The sequence below is a fragment of the Dendrobates tinctorius genome, unplaced genomic scaffold (assembly GCF_039654945.1).
Source record: "Dendrobates tinctorius isolate UK_male_01 unplaced genomic scaffold, ASM3965494v1 ptg000250l, whole genome shotgun sequence".
NCBI classification, from domain to species: Eukaryota; Metazoa; Chordata; class Amphibia; order Anura; family Dendrobatidae; genus Dendrobates; species Dendrobates tinctorius.
In genome coordinates this window covers 32697611-32716402 of record NW_027361917.1, presented here as the reverse complement: position 1 = coordinate 32716402, position 18792 = coordinate 32697611, and the positions used below count along the sequence as shown (strand labels likewise).

The following is an 18792-nucleotide window of genomic DNA, read 5'->3' as shown; positions in this document are numbered from 1 at the left end:
TCTTTTTCATCAGCGATATTCAAGCGATATTCAAGTGTGCAATATTCAAGTGTACAATGGAGAAGTATTGACGTTCAGTGCTAGCGTGTGACTGGGAAAGGTTTATCTATGGGTGGGTTTGCTAAAAAGTTACCAGAGAGCTCATAGCAAGTGAGCATTTCTGCTACATTTCTGTTGAAGCCCTGCTCTGTGTAGCACAAGTAATTGTTGATTGCAGCTTCTAGTCTCCCATAGAGACTATTGAAGCAAGTGAAAAGTAAAAAAAAACATGTTTATAAAAATAATAAAAGAGTAAAAAAAAAGGTCAAATCACCCCCCCTTTCGCCCCATTCAAAATAAGACAATTTAAAAAATAATCACGTTTGGTATATTTTATAGAATTAATTAGATTGGTAAATGGCGTAACGAGAAAAAAATCTAAGTACCAGAATTACCTTTTTTGGTCTTAGCAACATTGCATTAAAATGCAATAATGGTTGATCAAAAGATCGCATCTACAACAAAATGGTATCAATAAAAATGTCATCTCAGTGTACAAAAAATAAGCCCTCACGTAGTCCCAGATCACGAAAAATACATATGCTATGGGTCTCTGAAACTGGCAACTTTTTTTTTATTTTTTTTTTTTAGAAACTTTTGATATTTTTTCACCACTTAAATAAAAAAGAACCTATACATGTTTGGGATCTATGAACTCGTATTGAACGGGATAATCATAATGGCAGGTCAGTTTTATAATTTGGTGAACATGGTAAAAAAGCAGAATATAAAACAATTGTTCAATTGCACTTTTTTTTGCAGTTTCACCGCACTTTTTTCCCATTTTCCAGTACACTATATGGCATAACTAATGGTGTTGGTTAAAGGTACAACTTGTCCCGCAAAAAACAAGCCTTCACATGGCCATATTGACATAAAAATAAAAAAGTTTTGGCTCTGGGAAGAAGGGGAGCAAAAAACGAAAACTCAAAAACGGAAAAACCCAAGGTGGTGAAGGGGTTAATATTATTAATCTGTACCATGGTGATATTAACTCTAATTTTAAAAATAGACGCTCCAGTTGATCAAATTTCATCCTTTCTTCAGCTATTGGTAGTTTTGATATATAGCCACATGGGAAAGAGGTGTCCAATCATCAGAAAATCCCTCCTGATTAAGTTGTCATTTATAGGTATTATACAATTTTTTTTAATAAACTGCCAGTATACCTCATGATTGATATCATTTCATGTGTATTTTTTTTGCTTGTGAAGAGTTATGAGGCAATCTTCAGAAATTTCAGCAATTTGCTCAAATTTTGCAAGGAAATTCGATATGCATCAATTTGATGTGAATGGAATGAATTGAACATATCCTATTATGATCTGTAGGTCTTTCCCAACTCCAGAACATAATAAATGTTAAAAATAAAAAATACTATACTCACCTCACATCTCAGCTGACTGCTTCTTTATTGATTCCCTTCTGTTGTGATTCTTCTAGCAGGTGACATTCAATTCTACATTTTTGTTCACTCACTCACTCACAATGCGTTGGAACTTTCTGCGCTGTTTAGGCCTTGGGTAACACAAGTCACGATGACCTGGCATAATATATTGAAATCATCTAATATATAAAGCTCAATGTGCGTGTGTGTGCATGTTTGTATGTATGTGTGTATGTCCGGGATTGGCATCTGCAGCGTCGCAGCTACAGCCATAAAATTTTGCACAGTCACACGCCTGGACCCCAAGAGCGTCATAGGTTATGTTGTGAGGTGAAATTTTAACCCCGCTTGTTCCAATTCACCAAACAATTTTGCCTATTATTCTTATAATTTCTATGGTGTTATCGTCCTTCTGTAAAGCTGGAAATAACACAATTTATTACCATTCCCACACAGACCACCCTGTGACACAGACTGCAGGTGGAGCCCAGTATCACACAGGATAGGATTAAATACACGGCTCAGCAATCAGTATCACACAGGATAGGATTAGGTACACAGCTCAGCAGACATTATCACACAGGATAGGAATAGATACACGGCTCAGCAGTCAGGATCACTCAGGATAGGATTAGGTACACAGCTCAGCAGATATTATCACACAGGATAGGGTTAGATACACAGCTCAGAAACAGGATGTGCTAAAGAAGAGGACATTTTCATTCCAAGAATTCCACTCATTCCATCTGATTTGTTTTTTTTATTTTAAACGCCTCCAGTTTCCAGTTCAACTACTATTTGCAATGTCCATTGACAATGCTCAGGGATAGTCCTTGAAAGTAGTAGGGATCGATTTGCAATCTCCATGCTTTTCTAATGGTCAACTTTACGTGGTCTGTTCAAGAGTTGGAACTGCCAAAAATCTGTTCATCTTTGCACCGAAAGGAAATACCAAAAATCTTGAATGAGTTGAAAATAAAATACTATCAATACTTGGGTAATCGTTTAGTTAATTTGTATTGCAAATCTGTAGTGTTGAATATATGATGTGAAATGTTTTTATGTGCAATATAATCATTATAATTTGTTATAACTAACCACAGTTGGTTACTATGCCCAGGCAACACCAGGCTCTTCAGCTAGTTATATTATAAAGCACTGTGTACTTACAACTGCTCATTTTGCCTTCTTACCCATTAAATTCTTCTATTTTTGCTGGTCTTTGTAAAAATGGGAAGTCTTGTTTCTTTGCAAAAATCATTCCCCTCTACAACTCTTGACCCAGCTGCTCCCCTTCCATCCTGCCAAGGACTTTTGCAGTGAATCACGAGTCATGCAGGGAAAATTGACCTTCTGTTTCCACATAGAGCTTAGAAGGATTCATCAAGTTGTTTTTTTATAACATGATCTCATATATTTAATGGAAAGCAAAAGAATTAACTAGGTAGAAAGTCAAAATGAGCAAATGTAAGCACTATATAATATGCTGTATAATATGATGACTGCAAAATATTAAGAGGTTAAAAACTTTAATGACAGTGCCTTTTTAATAACATTTAGGTGAATTTGATTCACCTTGAGGCTTCAAACCAGTACACGCTTCTCTACTTCATAAGACTGCAGTACTGACCATTTTAACCCCTTAGTGACAGAGCCAGTTTGCAGCTTAATAACCAGGCCAATTTTTACAATTCTGACCACTGTCACTTTATGAGGTTATAACTCTGGAACGCTTTAACGTATCCTGCTGATTCTGAGATTGTTTTTCTATGACATATTGTACTTCATGTTAGTGGTAAAATTTCTTCGATATGTCTTGTGTTTATTTATGAAAAAAATGGAAATATGGCAAATTTTTTGAAAATTTTGCAATTTTAAAGCTTTAAATTTTTATGACCTTAAATCAGAGAGATGTATCACACAAATTTCTTAATAAATAACATTTCCCACATGTCAGCACAATTTTGGAAACAATTTTTTTTTGTTAGGAAGTTATAAGGGTTAAAAGTTGACGAGTGATTTTGTCATTTTCACAACAAAATTTACAAAACCATTTTTTTTAGGGACCACATCATATTTAAAGTAATTTTGAGGGGCACATGACAGAAAATACCCAAAAGAGACACCATTCTATAAACTAGACCCCTCAAGGTGCTCAAAACCACATTCAAGAAGTTTATTAACCCTTTACGTGCTTCACAGGAACTAAAGCAATGTGGAAGGAAAAAATTAACATTTAACTTTTTTTTGCAAAAAATTTACTTCAGAACCAATTTTTTTTATTTTCACAAGTGTTAAAAGAGAAAATGAACCACAAAATTTGTTGTGCAATTTCTCCTGAATACGCTGATACCCAAAATGTGGGGGTAAACCACTTTTTCAGCGCACGGCAGAGCTCGCAAGGGAGGGAGCACCGTTTGACTTTTTCAAAGCAGAAGTGGCTGGAATTGAGATCGGATGCCATATTGCGTTCGGAGAGCCCCTGATATTCCTAAACAGTGGAAACCCCCAACAAGTGACCCCATTTTGGAAACTAGACACATTAAGGACTTTTCTAGATGTGTGGTGAGCACTTTGAACCTTCAAGTGCTTCACAGAAGTTTATAACGTAGAGCCATGAAAATAAAAAATCATTATTTTTCCACAAAAATTATCTTTTCGCCCCCATTTTACAAGGGTAACAGGAGAAATCATACCCCCCATAGTTGTTGTGCGATTTGTCCTGAGTATGCTGATACCCCAAATGTCGGGTTTAACCACTGTTTGGGCACATGGCAGAGCTCTGAAGGGAAGGAGTACCATTTGACTTTTTCAATGCAGAATTGGCTGGAATTGAGATTGGATGCCATGTCGCTTTTGGAGAGCCCCTGATGTGCCTAAACAGTGAAAAACCCCCACAAGTGACACTATTATGGAAACTACACCCCTTAAGGAACTTATCTAGATGTGTGGTGAGCACTTTGAACCCCCAAGTGCTTCACAGAAGTTTATAACTAGTGTTGAGCGATACCGTCCGATACTTAAAAGTATCGTATCGGATGGTATCGGCCGATCTAAAAAAAATATCAGGTATCGCCGATTCCGATACCGGAAGTCCCATTCAAGTCTATGGGACTTCCGGTATCGGAATAAGAAAAACCCTATTTTTGCCTTGTACAGCCTCTCTGGGGTCTGTACGGGCCTTTCGGGGGGCTGTGCCGGCCTGCCAGGGGGTCTGTGCAGGCTCCGGTGGTCTGTGCCGGCCTGCCGGGGGGCTGTGCCGGCCTGCCGGTGGTCTGTGCAGGCTCCGGTGGTCTGTGCCGGCCTGCCGGGGGGCTGTGCCGGCCTGCCGGTGGTCTGTGCAGGCTCCGGTGGTCTGTGCCGGCCTGCCGGGGGGCTGTGCCGGCCTGCCGGTGGTCTGTGCAGGCTCCGGTGGTCTGTGCCGGCCTGCCGGGGGGCTGTGCCGGCCTGCTGGTGGTCTGTGCAGGCTTCGGGGGTCTGTGCAGGCATCGTCCGATGGGACTACAAGTCCCATCGGGCGATGCCTGCTACCATGACAGTGATTGACACATTAGCCAATGATGGGACAGTAGTAGTCCCATCATCCAGCTAATGTGTTGAATGTAAAAAAATAAATAAATTAAATGCTCCATACATGCTACATACATGCTACATACATACAACATGCATACTACATATATACTACATGTAACATACATACTACATATATAATACATGCAACATGCATACTACATACATGCTACATACTACATGCATGCTACATACATGCTACATACTACATACATGCTACATACATACTACATATATACTACATGCATGCAACATACATACTACATATATACTACATGCATGCAACATACATACTACATATATACTACATGTAACATACATACTACATATATACTACATGTAACATACATACTACATACATGCTACATACTACATGCATGCTACATACTACATACATGCTACATACACACTACATACATAATACATATATACTACATGCATGCAACATACATACAACATATATACTACATGCATGCAACATGCATACTACATATATACTATATATACTACATGTAACATACATACTACATAAATACTACATACTACATACATGCTACATACATACACACTACATGCTACATACATGCAACATACATACTACATACATGCTACATACATGCAACATACATACTACATACATACTACATACATACCACATGCATGCAACATATATACTGCATATATACTACATGCATGCAACATACATATATACTACATACAATACATACATATAGACATACAGTACATATAACAGAGTACATACTTACCGTCACTTGTCACTTTGATCCCCGAAGCCATTGTCACCTGAGGGATAAATATCAAAATAAAAAAACACCAATATACTTACCCCGATCCGCAGAAGTCCACGAGGGTCCCACGTCCATCTTGCATGGAGAACAGCAGCATCAGCTGATGCTACCATTCTCTACCAGCTCCAGGAATACAATGATGGAAGGTAGGTATCCTTCCGCACTGTATTCCTCCACCACTTTAAAAAAAAAAAAAAGTCCCTAGTCTCACTTTATGCCATCGCAGCAATGGCATAAAGTGAGACTAGGGACTTTTTTTTTTTTAAAGTGGTGGAGGAATACAGTGCGGAAGGATACCTACCTTCCGTCATTGTATTCCTGGAGCTGGTAGAGAACGGTAGTATCAGCTGATGCTGCTGTTCTCCACGCAAGATGGACGTGGGACCCTCGTGGACTTCTGCGGATCGGGGTAAGTATATTGGTGTTTTTTTATTTTGATATTTATCCCTCAGGTGACAATGGCTTCGGGGATCAAAGTGACAAGTGATGGTAAGTATGTACTCTATGTTATATGTACTGTATGTCTATATGTATGTATTGTATGTAGTATATATGTATGTTGCATGCATGTAGTATATATGCAGTATATATGTTGCATGCATGTTGCATGCATGTGGTATGTATGTAGTATGTATGTAGTATGTATGTTGCATGTATTAGCATGTATGTAGTATGTATGTTGCATGTATGTAGCATGTAGTGTGTATGTATGTAGTATGTATGTTGCATGTATGTAGCATGTAGTGTGTATGTATGTAGCATGTATGTAGTATGTATGTTGCATGTATGTAGCATGTAGTGTGTATGTTGCATGTATGTAGCATGTAGTATATATGTAGTATGTATGTTACATGTAGCATATATAGTATATATGTAGTATGCATCTTGCATGCATGTAGTATATATGTAGTATGCATGTTGCATGCATGTAGTATATATGTTGTATGTATGTTGCATGCATGTAGTATATATGTATTATGTATGTAGTATGTATGTAGCATGTATGTAGTATGCATGTTGCATGTAGTATATATGTAGTATGTATGTTACATGTAGTACATATAGTATATATGCAGTATGCATGTTGCATGCATGTAGTATATATGTTGTATGTATGTTGCATGCATGTAGTATATGTATTATGTATGTAGTATGTATGTAGCATGTATGTAGTATGTAGCATGTATGTAGTATGTATGTTACATGTAGTATATATGTAGTATGTATGTTACATGTAGTATATATGTAGTATGTATGTTGCATGCATGTAGTATATTTGTAGTATGTATGTAGTATGTATGTAGCATGTATGTAGTATGCATGTTGCATGTAGTATATATGTAGTATGTATGTTACATGTAGTACATATAGTATATATGTAGTATGCATGTTGCATGCATGTAGTATATATGTTGTATGTATGTTGCATGCATGTAGTATATGTATTATGTATGTAGTATGTATGTAGCATGTATGTAGTATGTAGCATGTATGTAGTATATATGTTACATGTAGTATATATGTAGTATGTATGTTACATGTAGTATATATGTAGTATGTATGTTGCATGCATGTAGTATATATGTAGTATGTATGTAGTATGTATGTAGCATGTATGTAGTATGCATGTTGCATGTAGTATATATGTAGTATGCATGTTACATGTAGTACATATAGTATATAAGTAGTATGCATGTTGCATGCATGTAGTATATATGTTGTATGTATGTTGCATGCATGTAGTATATATGTATTATGTATGTAGTATGTATGTAGCATGTATGTAGTATGCATGTTGCATGTAGTATATATGTAGTATGTATGTTACATGTAGTACATATAGTATATATGTAGTATGCATGTTGCATGCATGTAGTATATATGTTGTATGTATGTTGCATGCATGTAGTATATGTATTATGTATGTAGTATGTATGTAGTATGTAGCATGTATGTTGTATGTATGTTACATGTAGTATATATGTAGTATGTATGTTACATGTAGTATATATGTAGTATGTATGTTGCATGCATGTAGTATATATGTAGTATGTATGTAGCATGTATGTAGTATGTAGCATGTATGTAGCATGCATGTAGTATGTAGCATGTATGTAGTATGCATGTTGCATGTAGTATATATGTAGTATGCATGTTGTATGTATGTAGCATGTATGTAGCATGTAAATTTTTTTTTTTTTTTTTTTTTACATTCAACACATTAGCCGGATGATGGGACTACTACTGTCCCATCATTGGCTAATGTGTCAATCACTGTCATGGTAGCAGGAATCGCCCGATGGGACTTGTAGTCCCATCGGACGATGCCTGCACAGACCCCCGGAGCCTGCACAGACCACCGGCAGGCCGGCACAGCCCCCCGGCAGGCCGGCACAGACCACCGGAGCCTGCACAGACCACCGGCAGGCCGGCACAGACCACCGGAGCCTGCACAGACCACCGGCAGGCTGGCAGAGCCCCCCGGCAGGCCGGCACAGACCACCGGAGCCTGCACAGACCACCGGCAGGCCGGCACAGCCCCCCAGCAGGCCGGCACAGACCACCGGAGCCTGCACAGACCACCGGCAGGCCGGCACAGACCACCGGAGCCTGCACAGACCTCCGGCAGGCTGGCACAGCCCCCCGGCAGGCCGGCACAGACCACCGGAGCCTGCACAGACCACCGGCAGGCCGGCACAGCCCCCCCCGGCAGGCCGGCACAGACCCCCGAAGCCTGCACAGACCACCGGCAGGCCGGTACAGCCCCCCGGCAGGCCGGCACAGACCCCCGGAGCCTGCACAGACCACCGGACAGTCGGCACAGCCCCCCCGAAGGCCCGAACTGATGGTGCATCATGATGCGCACAGACAGCGCATCATGATGACGTCATTTCGGCAGCCAATCAGAGCCACAAAAGTGGCTCATTGCATTTTGGACTTTCGATTCCGGTATCCGATACGAAAAAAGTATCGGTACTCGGTATCGGAATTCCGATACGGCAAATATCGGCCGATACCCGATACTTGCGGTATCGGAAAGCTCAACACTATTTATAACGCAGAGCAGTGAAAATAAAATAATCACTTTTTTTTCCTCAAAAATGATTTTTTAACCCGCTCTTTTTTATTTTCCTAAATGTAACAGGAGAAATTGGACGACAAAAGTTGTTGTGCAATTTGTCTTGAGTACTCTGATACCCCATATTTGAAGGGAAACACTGTTTGAGCGCATGGGAGAGCTCGGAAGGGAAGGAGCGCCATTTTTTAATGCAGACTTTGATGGAATGGTCTGCGGGTGTCATGTTGCGTTTGCAGAGCCACTGATGTGCCTAAACAGTATAAACCCCCCACAAGTGACCACATTTTGGAACCTAGACCCCTGAAGGAGCTTATTTAGATATGTGGTGAGCACTTTGAACCCCCAAGTGCTTCACAGAAGTTTATAGACGCAGAGCCGTTAAAATTAAAAATCATATTTTTTCCTCAAAAATGATTTTTAGCCCGTTATTTTTTATTTTCCTAACGGTACCAGGAGAAATTGGACCACAAAAGTTGTTGTGCAATTTGTCCTGAGTACGCTGATACCCGATATGTGGGGGGAACCACTGTTTGGGAGCATGAGAGAGCTTGGTAGGGAAGGAGTGCCATTTTGGAATTCAGACTTTGATGGAATGGTCTGCGGGTGTCATGTTGCGTTTGCAGAGCCCTTGATGTGCCTAAACAGTATAAACCCCCCACAAGTGACCCCATCTTGGAAACTACACCCCCCAAGGAGCTTATCTAGATGTGTGTTGAGCACTTTGAACCCCCAAGTGCTTCACAGAAGTTTATAAATGCAGCGCCGTGAAAATAAAAAAGTCTTTTTGTTTTCACAAAAGTGATTTTTTTTTAGCCCCCAATTTTTTTATTTTCCCAAGGGTAACAGGAGAAAATAGACCACCAAAGTTGGTAAATAGCGAAATCTCATCAATTCTTGCTCCAACCCTAATCCCAACACACCCCTAACCCTGATCCCAACCCTAATCCCTAATCCTAATTCTAACCCTAATTCGCCCTAACCCTAATTCTAACCCTAACCCTAATTCTAACCCTAACCCTAGCCCTAGCCCTAACCCTAGCCCTTACCCTAGCCCTAACCCTAATTCCAACCCTAACCCTAATTCCAACCCTAACCCTAATTCTAGCCCTAACCCTAGCCCTTACCCTAGCCCTAACCCTAATTCCAACCCTAACCCTAATTCCAACCCTAACCCTAGCCCTAACCTTAGCCCTAACCCTAGCCATAACCCTAACCCTAGCCCTAACCCTAACCCTAGCCCTAACCCTAGCCCTAGCCCTAACCCTAATGGAAAAATAAAAAAAAATATTTTCTTTATTTCATTATGTTTGACTAACTAAGGGGGTGATAAACGGGGGGTTATTTATTATTTATTTTATTTTGATCACTATGATAGTTTATCATAGTGATAAAAATGGATCTGCCAGCCGGCAGATTCGCGGCGGGAGCACTGCGCATGCGCCCACCATTTTCTTCTGGATCCAAGATGGCGGCATCCACTGGAGGATGCCGGAGGGACAGAGGACCACTGGGAGGGAATCCAGGACCACCGGGAGGTACGGGGGGGATCAGGGACCCTATTTCTCTCTCCTCTGATGTGCGATCACATCAGAGGAAAGAGAAATTAAATGCAAAATCGCGGCTTTTTTTGCGATTGCCGTTATAGGGTTAATACTGGCGATCGCAAAAGCGGGGTCGGTAAAAACCGAACCGATTCATGTTCTCTGGTGTCTCGGCTATCCCCGGCAGCCGAGACCCTGGAAAAAAATCTGACACTGGGGGGCGCTATTTACTTTCTCCACAGCGCCGTGAATTAGCGGCGCTGTGGTTTAAGTGGCCTTAATTACCGCTGTTAAAAGGTGTATCGGCGGTCGTTAATGGGTTAAGGCTTTGTGACATTCCTCTTACTGTAAAGCCCTGTTCCCATCTGTCTTCCAATTGTAAATATAGTCAAAATGACAGAATGATTTGTTAAAATTAGTTATTCATAAATTAAGAAAAATTGAAGGTGCAATCAAAAACATTATAAAAAGATGGCAGGCATGGTCTAATAACTTCCAAATTTATCTAATTTGGCCATAAATATGAAACCTCTTCATTTTACTAGGCTTCAGCTAAATCCTGAGTTGACAAACAAACAAAACGGCATTGCCACTGGGAAATCTCAGAGAAGCATCATATAGATGGGACAGACATCATGATTTTAATGGTTTATTTATGGGCTGCAGTTTTTAAAATGGAGATTTTAATCTCAGAGTATTTGACTAGTAAAGAGTCCATTCTATGGGAAGGAGTTCATCTCCCAACAACAGAATAACTGCACTGTAAAAGGAAAAAGCTATCAATCAGTGTAAAGCACCCCTTTAATTAATTGAATATCAATATGTTTCAAAGTTGATTAAACTTTCATTTTCTTGTTTCATACAATCAAACTATACTCTTTCCACCTTATCCATATCCTCCAATTATAAAGGACTTAACGATAAAAACTCCACAAATTTATGTGCTGGCAATAACCTATGGCCAATACAACACATTTTAACTTGCGGTATACCTTTAAATCTTACAAAATATTTGGTGGTTATTTTAATTTCTATGCAAGAATAATCTTTCAATCAACTAAATAATTAGACATTAACTCTCATCCTAGCTGGAATTAGTCAATGTGTTTTCTTCTCAGTTCTTTCCTAGACAGATGGCTCTACTGGCAGAGATAGCTTTATGCACATCATGAAGAACCCTCAAGGCTTGGCATTCTAATATAAAGAAGATGTTTCCTGAAGCATAACATGCTAAAGAGTAATCAGTTGAAGCAAACATTTAGCTGCAGAAGGTAGGACAACATGATGCATTTAAAATATCCTATTTTCGAAATAAAGTCATGAATGGAATGGACAAGGGAAATAATCTAATTTCATGGTGGTTCTGTTTTTGCCATTGCTGGATCTAATAAAAGTGCTAATGAAAAAAAAAATTTGGAAAACTTAAAAGGTCACTTTAGAATAACCACTGAATGGAAAGAAATGACTGTCATATTGAAGTGTGCTAAAAGTTAGAAAAAGTAAGTCTATGCAGTATCTGCAGTATCTATCTATCAAAAAAATCCTGTGCAAATTAAGTGCAAACTTGTCCATTATATAATCATGCAATAAAGGAGTCATTGTACTGTAATAATAGATTTATAAGAGCAAACATTTAGTTATATATATATGTGTCTTTAAATATTTGTTATTTTCCTTCACTTAAGATGGCGGTATGACGGGCCTCCTCTTTTTTCTATTTTGATAATTTGTTTCTACTTCCTGACATGCGTAATATGAAAATAGGTCTCCAGCACCAGGGCTAAATATGAGTGTGGTGAATCATGATTAATAATTATCCACAGCTGTGTACTGTTGATCAGTTGAGATATTAACTAATTTTGCATAGCTATAATGGTTATTGTCTGATTTTTTACAGGTGATATGGGCTTCAATGGAATAATGGAGTAAAGTGAGTATAACTGTGCTTTTTCATTTTTATTTCAAATAAAGTAGTCTGTGTCTTTCTTTCATTTAAAGGATTTTTCTGGCTATGTCTTTTTTACAATCTATGGGGTTAGTAATGCATGTGTCTTATAGACGCCTCTTCATTACTGACATGTGGGCTTGATGTCAACGGCCATATAACAGCTGATATCAAAGCCACAACCATTACCACACTTGCCACTACACCAGGGCAAGTAGGAAGAGCCGGGTAAAGAGTAAGAATAGGTACATGTATAGATGCATCTTTTCTGATGCAGCTGGGGGCTGCTATTTTTAGGCTAAGGGGGCCAATATTGTTGGCCCCTTACCGGTGTGAGAATACCAGCCCCAGATGTTTACTTTAGCTTGGTTGGTCGTCAAAAATGAGGGGACCCCATGCCAATTTTTTAAATGTTGTATTTAAATGATATAAAAGAAATGGCATAGGACCTTTCTATTTTTGATAACCAGGCATGATGAAGCTGACAACTGAGGGTTGCAGCCCATATCTGTCAGTTTCGCCTGCGTTGGTCATCAAAAATAGAAGAGACACCATGTCTCTATGTCATTTAAAATATATACAGTGGGGAAAAAAAGTATTTAGTCAGTCAGCAATAGTGCAAGTTCCACCACTTAAAAAGATGAGCGGCGTCTGTAATTTACATCATAGGTAGACCTCAACTATGGGAGACAAACTGAGAAAAAAAATCCAGAAAATCACATTGTCTGTTTTTTTTTTCATTTTATTTGCATATTATGGTGGAAGATAAGTATTTGGTCGGAAACAAAATTTCATCTCAATACTTTGTGATATATCCTTTGTTGGCAATGACAGAGGTCAAACGTTTTCTGTAAGTCTTCACAAGGTTGCCACACACTGTTGTTGGTATGTTGGCCCATTCCTCCATGCAGATCTCCTCTAGAGCAGTGATGTTTTTGGCTTTTCGCTTAGCAACATGGACTTTCAACTCCCTCCAAAGGTTTTCTATAGGGTTGAGATCTGGAGACTGGCTAGGCCACTCCAGGACCTTGAAATGCTTCTTACGAAGCCACTCCTTCGTTGCCCTGGCGGTGTGCTTTGGATCATTGTCATGTTGAAAGACCCAGCCACGTTTCATCTTCAATGCCCTTGCTGATGGAAGGAGGTTTGCACTCAAAATCTCACGATACATGGCCCCATTCATTATTTCATGTACCCGGATCAGTCGTCCTGGCCCCTTTGCAGAGAAACAGCCCCAAAGCATGATGTTTCCACCACCATGCTTTACAGTAGGTATGGTGTTTGATGGATGCAACTCAGTATTCTTTTTCCTCCAAACACGACAAGTTGTGTTTCTACCAAACAGTTCCAGTTTGGTTTCATCAGACCATAGGACATTCTCCCAAAACTCCTCTGGATCATCTAAATGCTCTCTAGCAAACTTCAGACGGGCCCGGACATGTACAGGCTTAAGCAGTGGGACACGTCTGGCACTGCAGGATCTGAGTCCATGGTGGCATAGTGTGTTACTTATGGTAGGCCTTGTTACATTGGTCCCAGCTCTCTGCAGTTCATTCACTAGGTCCCCCCGCATGGTTCTGGGATTTTTGCTCACCGTTCTTGTGATCATTCTGACCCCACGGGGTGGGATTTTGCGTGGAGCACCAGATCGAGGGAGATTATCAGTGGTCTTGTATGTCTTCCATTTTCTAATTATTGCTCCCACAGTTGATTTCTTCACTCCAAGCTGGTTGGCTATTGCAGATTCAGTCTTCCCAGCCTGGTGCCGGGCTACAGTTTTGTTTCTGGTGTCCTTTGACAGCTCTTTGGTCTTCACCATAGTGGAGTTTGGAGTCAGACTGTTTGAGGGTGTGCACAGGTGTCTTTTTATACTGATAACAAGTTTAAACAGGTGCCATTACTACAGGTAATGAGTGGAGGAAAGAGGAGACTCTTAAAGAAGAAGTTACAGGTCTGTGAGAGCCAGAAATCTTGATTGCTTTTTTCTGACCAAATACTTATTTTCCACCATAATATGCAAATAAAATGAAAAAAAAAACAGACAATGTGATTTTCTGGATTTTTTTTTCTCAGTTTGTCTCCCATAGTTGAGGTCTACCTATGATGTAAATTACAGACGCCTCTCATCTTTTTAAGTGGTGGAACTTGCACTATTGCTGACTGACTAAATACTTTTTTTCCCCTCTGTATACTGTATATATATTTATTTATAGCACAGATGCCAGCTGATGAATACTCGTATCAGAGGTACCTGCTCTCGCTGTTATTAGCAACAGCAGGCATAGGCTGATGGAAGTAATACTCTCTCCTCAGCCGATGTGTGTGACCAGAGGTAATCTTTTTACTGCTGGCCACATATCCTGGCTCATGCTGTCATCTGACAGGGTGGGTTCTGGATCGCCCACCAGGGCAGTGGAATACTCGGTACCGGGCCGGTATCTCAGAGGGAAGTGTCACAGTAGCGGTGACCCAGTCCGTGGCCCTGGGCATCCATGTAAAAGGGGTTAAGTGCGGCTGGTTAAAGTTTATAAGTGGATGATACGTGACACCACCTGTGGTGCTCGGCAATGAAGGGTTTAAGCCGACGCTGCAGGCAGATCCTCTGGGACAGATGGTATAAGACAGCAAGATGTAATAACTCCCCACAGGTAGAGCTGTAGTCCCAGGGCAGTGAGAATAGGTGTTGAGGAAGAGGGTGCAGTGTTAGGCACAGAGATTTAGCAATGCTGAAGGGGTTGCAGGAAGAAGGCAATGACACAACAGGGTGCAGTTTCCTTTACCTTTACTTCGCTTTGCAAGTGCAGTCCAGGATCCATATTACAGATGGAACAGGAGTTGGCCTGCTTGGAAGCAACTTAGGAATCTCTCTATGCAGATGGGTTGTGTAGTCTCCTTTCTGGCGCTTTTCTGAGGTACATGCAGTACTGAGTTACACTGAAGTTCCTCTTGCTTGCTCTCTTTTAGAACCCACTTGTATGGCAGACAGCTGTAGCCTCCTTCTTCTGGCTCACATGTTGCTGTTGTGCCTCCGAGTCTTATGTGGGAACAGAGCATTTACAGCTTCCAATTCCTCCGGTTTCTGCTGCAGGAACATCAGTTTCACAAACAGCCTCGGGGACCGGACCCCGGAACCATGCGCCACGCTAGAAGTGAGCCTGAACTCTGCTTAATCCTCCAGCTTTTCTCCTCTCATCCACACACTTCGCCCTCCTCACACGAACTGACTAACTTCCCCTTCCTGGTCCCCAGAGAGCAGCTCTTCCCCCAGTTTTGGTTCAGAGCTCCCTCTGCTGGCCCGGAGTGGGAACTGTGTTGTGTGTTGTATTTACCTGACAGAGAGATCCTTCATTGCTTCCAAGCATGACATCACACTCCCTAGGAGGAAGGTAATGCCACTGTGGCGACCATACTCCTGGGGGCGCCACATTTCTCCAGCTCTCTGACCGGAGGTAATATTCTTACTGCCGATCAGGGTCATGCTTGCTTCACTGTCATGCAGATGACAGCATGGCAAACAACAGACTGAATGTGTACCATGCTTGGGTTCGGGTACCATTCTGGTACCCAAACAGAACTTTTTTAGATGGTCAGTCTAACCCTGCACCCAAACATCCACAGGTTCGCCCATCATTAATCTTCATCTATTTAAGTAGCTAGCTATTATTTATTGAACATGAAAAAATATGTATCTACTGCATATTACAAACTTTCAGGAAAAAATTATTATACAAGCAAGTTTATGAAACACTACAAGACCTACCATACCATAAGATACACTCCAAATTTTGGGGAGGAGAATAGGCAAACAATTTTTTAATAAAATGGTGGGCCACCTTAAAGTCCGATTGTATGGTAACTTACAAGGGGGTGGATGCGGTAGAGCGGGGTCACAGGAGGCAGGGTCCCTGCTGCAGGAAGCTGGCAGTGATGGGAGTGGAGCAATACTGCGGGCCCCGTGCTGGTAGGAGGGTGTGTCATAAATCTGCAATGCTGCAGACCCTAAACTATCAGGAAATGTCAGAGTTTGAGCTGAGTCCTGCACTTTCCCTTTGATTTCCCTGTTATGAGTTTCGGGAAAATGGCCGCCGGAGGCAACTCATGTGCAGAATGAGAATTCGGGAGATGATACCTCAGGAGTCGAGATGCCAATCTGCACATGCGATGCAGCATACTGCCTCTGGCCTCTTGCAGCATCGGCCCTGCCTCCTGTGACCCCGCTCCACTGCAGCCAACCACCTCCTTCCCTGGTAAGCTACATTTGGATTATAAGACACACCAACATTTTACTCCCAAATTTAGTGGGGGGGGAGTGCATCTTATGATCCGAAAAATAAGGTACAATTTTTAAACACCAGTCCAGCACCAAAATATATTTCTATCTGCAACAGAAGTACTTCTGCCCCCGGAAGAAGAGTGGTAAAATGTGCTTCGGCATAATGGGAAAAGCTGCTGACTTTCTGGCTCTCATGGTTCTTACCAGGTGAATAGATGCACTAGTATTAATTATAATATGGTATTAACTTAAAATGTACTTTACTTCAAGTATGTGATTATATATGGCAGTGTGCTGTCTCATGGAGTTTGATTATCTACATATTGAATTTCTTACTGACTGAGATATGGATGCAACGGGGGTGTGGAAACCACATATACGACCAAAGATCCAAAGAGTCAAGAAAAAAAGTTCTTTATTAAATAATAGGACAAGAAACGGGGTTTGTGGAGAACATGTGCAAAAACAGGCAAAAAAGTGCAACAGTGCAAAAGGACATGTTGACCAATGGACCACCACAATCAATGCATATGTATCACTTATATGTATTAAATAATGACCACCATAATAATACGACTTCAATGTATGAGGCAAAAAATCTCTCTCTTATATTTTTTCAATACCACATAAGTAATGGGCAGTCAATATATAGCCATCCAATTTGTAAATTTGCTGCCTAAATTGAGGTCACCCAAAAACATAGTATCTATGCATAGATCAAAACAATGTGTATTCTTTGTTAGCATGTCTTAATATGCCCATTATATATTGATATCCCCCTTTAAGCCATATATCATCAGAAACAGTATTCACTCACAGATGGTAGCATAAAGGGAACATTCAAACAAGTATTACCTCATAGATGGTGGCAATGTATGCAGCGGACAAGGTCAGCACGTCACCCCGACGTGCATTTCGGAGACTGGCTTTTTCGTCAGGGGTCATGTCGAGTTGACGTGCTGACCTTGTCCGCCGCATACATTGCCACCATCTTTGAGGTAATATTGGTTTGGATGTTCCCTTTATGCTACCATCTGTGAGTGAATACTGTTTCTGATGATCCCTACATAATCTTGACCTAATGGCCAGCTGATAGCTCACCGATATATGGCTTAAAGGGGGATATGAATATATAATGGGCATATTAAGATATGCTAACGAAGAATACACTTTGGTCGTATATGTAGTTTCCATACCCCCGTTGAATCTTATTTATGAGCGAATGATCCACATGAATGTCCATGATTAGCAGCTAATATGACTTGAATAATCGTGTTTTATTGACTTTAACTATATAGGATGCTGCTGCTTACCATTCTTTTTGCTTTCTTTTGACTGAGATATAGGTATATCCTTTAATCTACATACACTACAGCACCTTGTTGCAGTTTGTTTAATGCTTTTGTGACATATACAATTGTGCTTTTTTGTGTGATAGGAGGCTTTGAATTTTTTCACCTCTAAGCAAATAGGAATTTTATTGAATTACCACAGAATCAAACTCCACGAAACTACACAATTGTTGTATTGTGATATTCATCTTTATACTTGTTTCTATGACTTAATATGTCTTGCTGCATCCCTTTTGTTGACACGGGCATCTAGTTTTAATTTTTTGTGATTAATTAATAAAAAATAGTTTTACTATTCTATTTCTTGATATATATTTCTTGACCTTAGATTTTTACTGGGTTTTGGTTCTATACAGCAGAAGTACAGTAGGAAATGTATATTTCATTTAGCAATAGAAAAGAAATTGGTTACAAAAACACAGCCAGCTCACCAACTGAATCCACTGAAGCACAGAACTCTGTCTTGAAGGGACAAGGTAAATCCAGACGTATAGCGAATGAAACATTCCAGCTCCTTAAAAACACTCTATGCTTAGAAAATGTTATTAGTACACATACAAAAATTGATAAAAATGTGGATAACTCCACAGATGATCTGCTAGTGCTAGAGGGAGTACAAAAGGAGTGTAAGCAGCGCGTTTCGATCTGAAAGATCTTTATCAAAGCTATGCCCATGTTTAAAAAGTCCTTTTTTTATTTAATGTCAGAACCAATCACATGAACTCCAAATGTCAGCTGATTTTCATTTTCAGGTGCTGATAAATAGTTAAGCGTACATATCATAAATATTAGAATGA

At 40.3% G+C, this 18792-nt stretch overlaps 1 long non-coding RNA gene across 1 annotated transcript; it reads left to right on the top strand.

The window, feature by feature from the left end:
• The first annotated feature begins 11547 nt into the window (after positions 1-11547).
• Positions 11548-17364, top strand: LOC141063374 (uncharacterized). Its single transcript, XR_012224864.1, has 3 exons — positions 11548-11696; positions 12323-12355; positions 16759-17364. It is a non-coding gene; the product is annotated as an uncharacterized lncRNA (long non-coding RNA).
• The last annotated feature ends 1428 nt before the right edge of the window (positions 17365-18792 follow it).